Genomic DNA, 10,763 nt, shown 5'->3' with positions numbered 1-10,763 from the left:
AACGTGTATAGGTAGCATTTATAAAGTTTTAGCTTTTAGTTTTGGATCTGTTTTTAGTTGTTTTAATACTACAATTGATTGCTTCTGTTGTCCTCATTTGTAAGTCACTTTGGATAAAAGCGTCTGATAAATGACTAAATAATAAAATAATAATAAATAATTTAATGAAGAAATATGAACTGTACCTTCACCTTCAGCATTACAATTATTTCACCCGCACCGGACAGAGACGGTGCCACTGCATGTCGAGCCAAACCTCTCACGGCAGCGTCATCAGCTTGAGATCGTTTTTTTTAAGTTCGGCCTTTTTAGAGACCGCCGGTCAAACATCCCAACGTGATTATCGGCCGATAGTGATCGGTAGCCGATCAATCGGAGCACCCCTAGTTATTTGCAAATGTCTTAAAAGCATCAGTGAAATTATAAATAAGTAACCATATTCCATCATTTTCCAGAAAAAAAATCTGTTGAAAAAAGTTCATTAAAGGGGTCATCAGATGCCCATTTGATATAAGTTGGTATGATTCTTTAGGGTCTTAATGAAAAGTCTATAAGATACTTTGGTTAAAATTTCTCAATGGTAGTGTAAAAAAACACCCTTTTTACCTTGTCAAAATTAGCTGTTTTCAGCATGTCGTTCTAGACCAGGGGTTCTCAAAGTCTACATTCAAAGGTCCAAATCTGAATTTTCATCAGTGTCAAAGGTCCGGATCGGAACAATTGGTTATTACAAAACTTAAATTATTATTTTTTTAAAAATAAAGTGCAAAAGTGGCAAAACAATTAATTTAATTGTCAGCAATAGAGGTCGACCGATAAGGGTTTTTCTCTGGCCGATGCCGATATTTAGAAATCAGGGCAGCCGATGGCCGATATTTGATGCTGATTTTTTTTGGCCGATATGTTTGGCCGATTTTTTTCCCCTTCTTTATTGCCAGCAGGAGGCTCTGTTGGAGCCGAGATATAGCGGTTTCCCCGGTAACGGCTGTAATCAAATACAAAACGCTAGGAAAGACGAAATGAAAATGACACCAAAGCTTTTCTGAAGACGGTTGGTTCTTTCAATTATACATTCATATAAAAACACCCGCGCTGCATTTTAATTTTGAAACGTGCAGTGCTCAAGTTTATTCAACGAAGTAGAATCCTTTTGGAAAATCTATTTGTGGCGGTCAGTTTTGATTTTGTGACGGGCCGCCACAAATAACTCAATGTATGGGAAACACTGGACACTGCTATAAGTCAAATGGCCAAGTGATAACATAAAAGAGTTCACACATATTATATAGCCCGCTGCTCACAACTGCTTAGAGCATTGTGGATGCTATTGTCGGACCTACACACACATTTCATGAGGAAAGTGAACGTGCATGTTATAATCAGCCCATAAGTTTTGTCTGAATTGCATGTGTTTCTACTTTCACTTGCAAATGACTTGTTGCACTTATCAGGTCTTCTTTATGCACCAAGAGCTTGTAACACTCCAAAGAGAAAGGAAAACTTGAAATCGCATCATATGACCCCTTTAAGAAAAACGAAAATGTTACATTCCCAAGACCTCTTAAAGTCCCTGTAAAGTCAATATTATGTCCCCCGCACTTTTAGTAAAAGGTTATTCTGTCCCCCGCACTTTGTTTTTACCCACCACCGATATTTCCACCCGTGTTCTCTGATTTGTTTACTTAGATTTGAGTGAACTAACATTCAGCCAATCACAAGGCGAATCATCTCTTGGGCGCGTCTGTCATGAGCTTCAAATCTCCTGTTGCTCTCGCGATTTCACTTTGCTCTTTGGGCGGTTTGGGGGTAAAATGCACCCTAGAAAAAAGCAGATGATTACGTCCTTTTTCAAACACTGCAAGTATGTGTTATGTCACGATGACACAAATCACGCGATCGAATTGCTACGTTATGATTTGATCTAACGGGGCATCTACACCGGATGCGAGTGATGCGACAAAATAACCTGTTAAGAATGAGGCATATGACCTCGCGCTGGATCCAGTGCATGTTCGACCTCTCCAGAACCTATACAAGTGAGAACTTAAAAGAGAATTATTTTAAGGCAGTGTTTTTTTTAACTGAGACTACTTGCCAATGTTTTAAGGAATTAAACATTAATATATATTTTCATTTTATGTTCAAATTGTTAAATAAAATATGTTGTATAGGTGAAGACAGTGTGTTCCAATAGTTTTTAAAGACACTTTTTTTTTGTCCAACTGTTAAGAATTAGGATAAAAGTTATCATTTAAGTGTAGTGTAACTGAAATAGTGCATAAAATATCTTTATTTAATAAAAATAAAGTATAGATGTCCACGAAATTTTAACATGGTCTGAACTTTGCGGATCTATGGTGCTTATAAGAGAATAAATACGAGAAATTATTCCTTTGCCATCTGGTTTTAAATCCAGCATTTCCTCAATGACTGAAGGAGCAGGTATTTCAGGAAAAGACTTGAACATTGACTTAATAAAACTCCTTATCTGCAGGTATCTAAAAAAAATGGGGTTTGGAAAGGGAAAAATTATGCACAAGCTCCTCAAATGAGCAGAAAATATTATATAAAAAAAAAACTTTGAAGGACCTAATTCCCTGGTCTTCCCATGCCAGAAACGCAGTGTCTATAAAGGATGGGGGGGAATAAACAATTGGAGACAATGGGACCAGCAATTGAAGCAGCCTGGAAACCAAAATGCCTCCTAAACTGTGACCAAATTTTTAACGTATGCACAACTACTGGATTAGGTGATGTAATAAAGCTCTTTCCTGATATTGGAAGTGGTGCACAAACCAAAGACTTGAGAAAATTTGGTGCAGGCATCCTCCCCTTGCACCCACACTGGAATTGACTTTGAATCCCAATCTGATGCCCAGTACACAACTTTTTGAATATTGCTTGCCCAATAATAAAACAAAAAGTTAGGCAATGCCATCGCTCCTTGACACGTAGGTTTCTGCAAAAAGGATTTTCTAATACGAGGGGATTTACCCCCCCACAAAAAGGAGCTAATTAACTTATCCAGGTTGGAAAAAAACCCTTTTCTTATGAATATAGGTATATTAGAAAATAAGTATAAAAAGCGTGGCAGAACCGTCATTTTAATCAAATTAAGACGGCCAGCCAAAGACAAAGGTAAGGCAGACCATTTCTTGAAATCATGCTTGCAACGTTCTAGGAGTGGGTTAAAATTGGCCTTAAATAAATTATCAAAAGAACGCGTAACTGAAATACCCAGGTATTTAAACCCATCCTGAACCACTCTAAATGGGATAATACAGGAAGCCGAATCAAGAGACCTAACAATCGGAAAGTACTCTGTCTTCTGCATATTAATTTTATAACCTGAGATTTTCCCGAACTCCTCTAATACTGACAATATATGGGGTAGTGATGTAGCGGGGTTAGAAACATATAAAAGAACATCATCCGCATATGTTGTAGGATGTTGATTGTTGTAAACACAGATACTGTCATGCAAGAAAAATTTCAGACTCGTCTGACAATAAAGTGTTATATCATATCATCATATCATATCATATAAAGAAATTTTATGCTCCATGCCATTTCGAGTGATGCTTCTAAAAACAGGAGATTGGCAAAGTAGCATGGCCAAAGGCTCAATGGAAATTGCGAACCGCAAGGGTGAGAGCGGGCAACCTTGCCTTGTACCTCTATACAAGGAGAAATATTCTGAAAAAACATTGTTTGTGCAAACAGAAGCTACTGGGGCAGAATATAAAAGCTTGATCCAGGAAATCATATCCTCAGGGAAGCCGAATTTTTTGAGAGTTAAAAAAAGATACTCCCACTCTACCCGATCGAATGCCTTTTCAGCATCGAGAGAAATAATGGCTTCAGTGGTGTCTGAGTGTGAGTGTGTGTATATTACATTAAACAAACGCCGCAAGTTGTTAAAGGGGTTGCGTCCCCGGATAAATCCTGTTTGATCACTGTGAATTATTGTGGGTAGGATGGGTTCTAGACGTAATGCGAGGGCCTTAGCTAATATCTTAAAATCAACACTTAATAATGAAGTTGGTCTATATGATTCACAGAGAGTGGGGTCCTTATTTTCTTTTAACAAAAGCGAGATTGATGCCTGTGTAAGAGTCAAAGGAAGAGAGCCTCTCTCAAAAGCTTCATTATATACTGCTACAAGAAGTGGGCTCAATAGATCTAAGAACTTCTTATAGAACTCTATAGGAAAGCCGTCAGGCCCAGGCGCTTTACCGCTCTGCATAGCCACAACTGCTTCTGTAATCTCCTGTTGCCTAATAAAATCCCCAAGTTCAGGACCAATACTGACAGTAGGCAGATGTAGCTTTTCAAAGAAGGATTCAAAGAGAGGTAAATCATTAGTATATTCTGAGGAATACAGAGCTGAGTAATATTGAACAAATCTGTTATTCATATCTTGAGCAGTGTGTAACATAGTACCAGAGGACAACTGAATTTGAGTAATCATTTTGGAGACATCTGACTGACGAGCTTGATAGGCCAATAATTTACTAGCCTTGTCTCCAAATTCATAAAACGTATGGCGGGTCTTCAGCAGCCTTTTCTCTTCTTGCGAAGTTGTCAATAGATTAAATTCAGTCTGGAGCCGCAGCCTTTCTTTATATAAGCTAGGACTCGGATTTGTTGCATATTCCTCATCCAGCTTGCTTATCCCATCTGAAATTACTTTGAGTTTTGAGATCTCCTGTTTTCTGGCGTAGGAAGAGAAGGAAATAATTTTCCCTCGTAGAAAAGCTTTAAGAGCCTCCCATAATGTAGCTCTCGAAATATCAGGTGTCTCATTCCAAAAAAAAGACCATCTCTTTGGACAGAAATTTAACAAATTCATCATCTGATAATAACAGGGAGTTTAACCTCCAGGGCCTAAAACATGAATGGTTACTGGGGAAACTGAGCTTAAATGAAGAAGGGGCATGGTCCGGTATCACAATGCTATGATATTCACTCGCTGAAATAAAAGATAACAAAAAATCTATACGGCTATATGAATGATGTACTGGGGAGAAAAAAGGAAATACTTTGGAGGAAGGAAAAAAGAATCTCCATGGGTCAAGCAGTCCATACTGGTCACAAAAATCCTGTATAACTATAGCAGATTTAGAGGGCTGTATGATTCTAGTTGAGGACCTATCTAGGGAGGTATCCAAAACACAATTAAAGTCCCCCCCTATGATCAAAGCATGATTGTCAACCGATGGAATAGCCCCAAAAACTTTGCTAAAAAAAATCGCAATCATCAAAGTTTGGGGCATAGATATTTACCAGAATTACTTGTTTTCCAAATAGGCAACCTACCACGATAACATATCGGCCATTAGGGTCACTGATAACATTGCCAGTGACAAATGGAATATCTTTCCTTATAAGAATAGCAGCACCTCTACTTTTCACATTAAAACAAGAATGAAAAACCTGACCCCCCCCAACACCGTCTGAGTTTCACTACCTCTGCATTCAAAATGTGCGTTTCCTGTAAAAAGGCGACCCCTGCCTTTAGGAGGCGCAAATGTGCCATCATTTTATTTCTCTTAATAAAATTATTCATGCCTTTCACATTCCAAGTCACAACATTTATCTCAGTTGTCTGGGGTTTAGACATTGTCAAAAGGTAACAAATAATAAATTTACTTGTTACCTTCAATTTACTTGAATGAAGCACAGAAAAAAAGACATTGTACGTTACGTGAACAATATACAACTTTAACATATAGGTGTTTGCTAAGGTGAACCGGTGCTTATTGAATGCTGATTGATAAAACATGCCGCACACAAACCCAACCCTCCCCCATTTCAAAACCCATACAATAACCATCAAAAACCAAACATCCACTGGTTTACAGCGTGCCATCACTTACCAGTTATCATTCCTGCTCTGTTGAACTGAAACTGACAAAGCAGTATTGACTAGCAATTAACAATTACGCCTGGTGGCGCATTCAGTATGCAACCAATATTAAGTGCACGTTATCATCTTGACACATGGGCAAAGATATAGAACAATATTAACATATATAGTCCTGAACAGAGTCACCAAATGTATCGTTCACAGAGCTGACTGTCCACCATCGCGGAACCGCAAATGAGTACCGTTCAGACAAATATGGATTTGAATATGTCCACTGAACAGTCAACAATGGATTAGTTTAGCATTACATAATTAGCACTACTTGTCCACAGTGGATGACAAAACACCCTGAATAAACTCGGTAGCTTGTTGAGGTGAATCAAAGAAATGCCTCATACCGTTGTGGGTTATTCGCAAGCGTGCGGGAAAAAGAAGGCCGAACTTGATACCGCCCTCCCTAAGCTGCGCTTTAATCGGGTTGAAAGCAGCTCTCCGTTTGGCGACCTCCACACTTACATCTGGATAGAAATGGATCCGAGAACCCTTGTATAGAAGCTGTCCCTTTTCCCGCGCGAGTCGAAGAATTAATTCCCTCGTCTGATAGTGATGTAGTCGGACGATAAAGGGTCTCGGGGCCTGGTTTGGTCTCGGCGGGGGGGCCAGGGAACGATGTGCTCCGTCTACCACCGGGGGTTTGGCGAAGCTCTCCTTACCAAAGACTTCAAGTAGGAGTTCCTCCATAAATGTGGTCGGGTGTGTGCCCTCAGAGTGCTCAGAAATGCCAATTATTCTGACATTATTTCTCCTCGAACGGTTTTCTAAATCGTCGAGTTTAGCCCTCATCCGTTCGTTGTCCTTCGACAAAGCAGCGCACATGGTTTCCAAGGAGGTAACGCGACCATCTACATCGTGAGTGATGCTTCAACATCCGTTATCTTTTCCTCCTGCACCTGCAGCGATGTTTTCACAGCAGAAATGGAAGATTTCAGCTCAGAGAATCTCTGTTCTGAGCGCCGCGACCTCTGATCTGATACCCCCGAGAAGTTCGCGGATATCATCACCCTGCGCCGAAGCAGCCATGCCTGTTACCTGCGCATTTTCTTCCGCAGTATCTGCGGCCTTCTTCGTATTGGGTCTCGGCATATTAGGTTACTAATGGACTTTATTAAAATCTGATTAACCTTGTGCTATAATGCCAGATGCGCAAAGAACTAGAAATTATGAATATAAGCAAAAGTAATACTCAAGAGCAGAAACTTTGTGACTTCTCACTCCGCCAGCTTACCGGAAGGCCTCCCCCCCCACTTTTAAAATGGCTGCTACGCCCCTGGCTCACTGGATGTCATGACAACAAATGTCATGAAGGAAAAGTTTCAATATCTCGCCTTCGCTTTCATTTCGGACCATCTCCAAAAAGACATTAAAAAACTAAACATATGATTTACAAGTTTAACATGCGTTTATCAAAGTAGGAAATAATTAGTGTTCTTGAAATATGAAATTGGGGCGGGTCCGGACTGAATTCCCTCCGGGTCCGGACTTTGAGAAGCACTGTTCTAGACCATGTTGCTTTAAATGCTAATGAGCTCTGCTCACACCGCCCTTCTCTTCTGTGGTGTGACAAGCAGTACTGTTTACTTTAGCTGCGAAACTTGCTAACTAGCACATATTAGGAAAGGCGATTTGTAAAGATTCATAAAAAACCTTATACTCACTCCTTGTGAAGATAAAGCTCGATCACGAATGATTCGCGCGAACATAGATGCATTTAGGCAGATCGGGGATCGGCGCATTCCCTTCAAAACGAAAGCAACGTTAATCCTCTGCGTCTTCAGCGGCTCAGATGTGGGAGTAAATGACGACTGCTATGTTCATTATTACATCCAACAACAGAACACCTCAATTGCTTAATCGGAGACATTCTTGTCTTCCCCTGCACCGGAGTCGACACAATGGCGGACTGATGACAGCTCACTCAGGGCAGGTCTAAGGTAAGACGGCCTTGTCAATCAACTATCGTGGGAGGGGCCTGTGCAGAACTACGTCATTCTGACAGGAATCTCAGAACAGCCTGATTTGAGAAAGGGGATTTTAAAATAGGGATTTTTAAAAAACCACTCAGTGGATTTTTATCATTATAGGATGGATGTTTACACTCACTTCCAACACACATTTATGTTCAAACAACAACAAAAGTGAATTTTGCATCCGATGACCCCTTTAACACATTCATTTGATTGTATATTTTAAAGATTTCAAAATGGGGAAAAAAAAAAAATATATATATATATATGTGTGTGTGTGTGTATGTGTATTCATTCTGACATAAATAGATAAAAAGTTAATCATTTCTTGTGCCAGGGCCAGTGAAAATAATGGCAGGGCAAGAGAAAATAATGGCAGGGCAAGAATATCTGAACTAATGACCAAGATGACAGAATCTTTATTAGTGTATAGTTCAATATGAATAATACTGCATATTCACCTTAAGAGTTTCTCAACCAGTGGCAGGCTATCAATGGCTAGTGGTTGTCTGTAGCCCAGCTGATCCAAACGCTTCCGCAGATTGATGAACTTCCGCTCGGCGCTGGTCGTCATGGTCATTCAGCACAAATACACGCTCCCCTCTACATACACACACATTGATTCACATGACAACACCCAACTCAACACAGATTTTACAGAGACTGCATGAAATATGAAAACAGTCAGGCACTGGTTTTATATCTTTATTTTATACTTTAAATCTCTATTAATCCTACGTTAAGAAGGAGATTCACCTGTTGTGTTCCAAAACCAAGTGAGCTGCCAACCTGGGGTGCGTTTCCCAAAAGCAACTAACGTTACGGTCGCAAGTTCCGTCGTTACTAATACAGTCCAATGGAACTTGCAACCATAGTTGGCTAACGATGCTTTTAGGAAACGAACCCCTGGACAGCACTTTTGGGGCAGTTTACTTTTAAAACGCGACCATAAGGCTACAATAAGCCATTTAATATTAGCGCAGATGTATACAAAATACTCAGTTTTCACAAAACATACTTACTCTGACGCTTGTTGTTTTTTACGTAAACTGGCAATCTGACTTCAGAGGGCAGTTTGCTGCATTAGCCTCAGTCTTCATTCCGCAGTTTTCACAACACTAACGTTAGCAGCATCTCTGGCACACGGAAATAAAGCTTCTCTCCTCGGGAGAAATACAATAAACGACGCAACAATTAACCCTCAAGGTCTGCTTGCTGTTCGTCTTTTGGGTGCTTCTCCTCGGTGCTTCCATAGTGTGAAACTGTTTTGAGGTTAGCTAAGCATCTGCGGCTACTGTCTGCAGATTTCCTTCCCTCCCTGCGGTGAACGGTCTTCCGGTGGCGGTAACACTGTTTGAAAATGGCGCCGAGAAGGAAAGACCAGTCTTGCTCTTCTTCTTCTTCTTTTAGGATTTAATGGCGGTTGGCAAACCAACTTAAAAGGTGCATTCCCGCCACCCACTGGAAGGGAGTGTGAAGCGCACAATGAATAGGAACTTTAGAAACAAGAGCTATCTTAAAAAAACAAAAACAACAAAAAAACACCTTTTTAAACCAAAAACGGTATCCTACATCCTATTAATCAATCCTGTTTCCTTTAAATAAATAACTAATTCGCGATATATTCCTGCTTGCTTAGATCCATCGCCTAACAAAACCTGGAGTGACAGATCATTTATTTCCAGACACCTTAAAGCTTGACTTAGTTGGAAACGTTCTCTTTCATAAGCCTCACATTTTATAAGTACATGTTCTACAGTTTCTGTTAACCCACATTTGTCACAATTTCCATTTTCATGTTTTCCTATTCTATGTAAGCACTGATTTAATAAACAATGACCAATACGCATTCTTGCAATTATAACGTCCTCTTTCCTGTTTCCAAATCTTCTTCTCTCTGAACCAACTTTTTCTTGTATGCAGTGTAAATGTCTACCTTTTGCTCCTTCTTTCCATTCATTCTGCCATATTTCCTGTATTTCTTTCGCTATTATCGCTTTTATTTCTGTTTTACTTAATGCCACTTCAATGTTTATTTGTGAATGATTTAATGCCTGTTTAGCCAAATGATCAGCCTCCTCATTTCCTTTCACACCTATATGTGATGGTACCCACACAAAATTTACCAGAAGTCCATACTGTCTTATTCTAAAAAGACTCTGCATTACTTCATTTATCATGTCTTGTCTTGCTAATGAATTTCCACTTGACAAACTGTTTAGTGCTGAAAGAGAATCTGTGCATATCACTGCCTTTGTTGGTTGTATTTCTTCTATCCACTGAAGTGCTAGTAAGATTGCTATTAGTTCTGCAGTAAATACAGAAATATGATCTGAAGTTCTTTTTGACATTTTAATTTTGAATATGGGAATATATACTGCTACAGCTGTTTTCCCAGAGTCTGGATCCTTTGAACCATCAGTGTATATTTGAACAACACTATAATATGTAAGATCTATATATTTCTGTACAGCTGAACTTTCTAATACACTTGTTTCATTGTTATGTTTTTCTTTATGCAACTGGATATCTATCAAAGGCATTGGGAAAAGCCAAGGAGGAATTGCTGACCTAGCCACAGTAGGAGCAATATGTATATTACTTAAACCCATTTTCTGTGCTTCCTCATTGGCCTTCCATCCAAAGCTTGATAACTTTTTGTACTCATATTCCCAACAGTCCTTCAACACCATTTTGACTGGATGAACGTCCGAATGTCCTTTTATACTTATCCAGTACCTCATCCTTAACTTGAGCCTACGAATTTCTTGAGGCATCTCGCCCATCTCTACCTGAACTGCTGATAATGGGGACGATCTAAAAGCTCCGCAACAAATTCGCATTGCTTGTGATTGTATTGCCTCTAATTT

General features: G+C 39.6%; 1 pseudogene; it reads right to left on the bottom strand.

Annotated features, from left to right (window-relative positions):
• The window catches only part of LOC107737331 (centrosomal protein of 135 kDa-like), a 26,995-nt pseudogene extending 17,777 nt beyond the window's left edge, over positions 1-9,218 (bottom strand).
• Positions 9,219-10,763: the final 1,545 nt, after the last annotated feature.

This window comes from Sinocyclocheilus rhinocerous, unplaced genomic scaffold (assembly GCF_001515625.1).
Source record: "Sinocyclocheilus rhinocerous isolate Xijiao unplaced genomic scaffold, SAMN03320098_v1.1 scaffold1606, whole genome shotgun sequence".
In the NCBI taxonomy this organism is placed as follows: domain Eukaryota; kingdom Metazoa; phylum Chordata; class Actinopteri; order Cypriniformes; family Cyprinidae; genus Sinocyclocheilus; species Sinocyclocheilus rhinocerous.
Note: the sequence above shows the minus strand (reverse complement) of the source record. Positions and strands in the feature narration are given on the sequence as shown.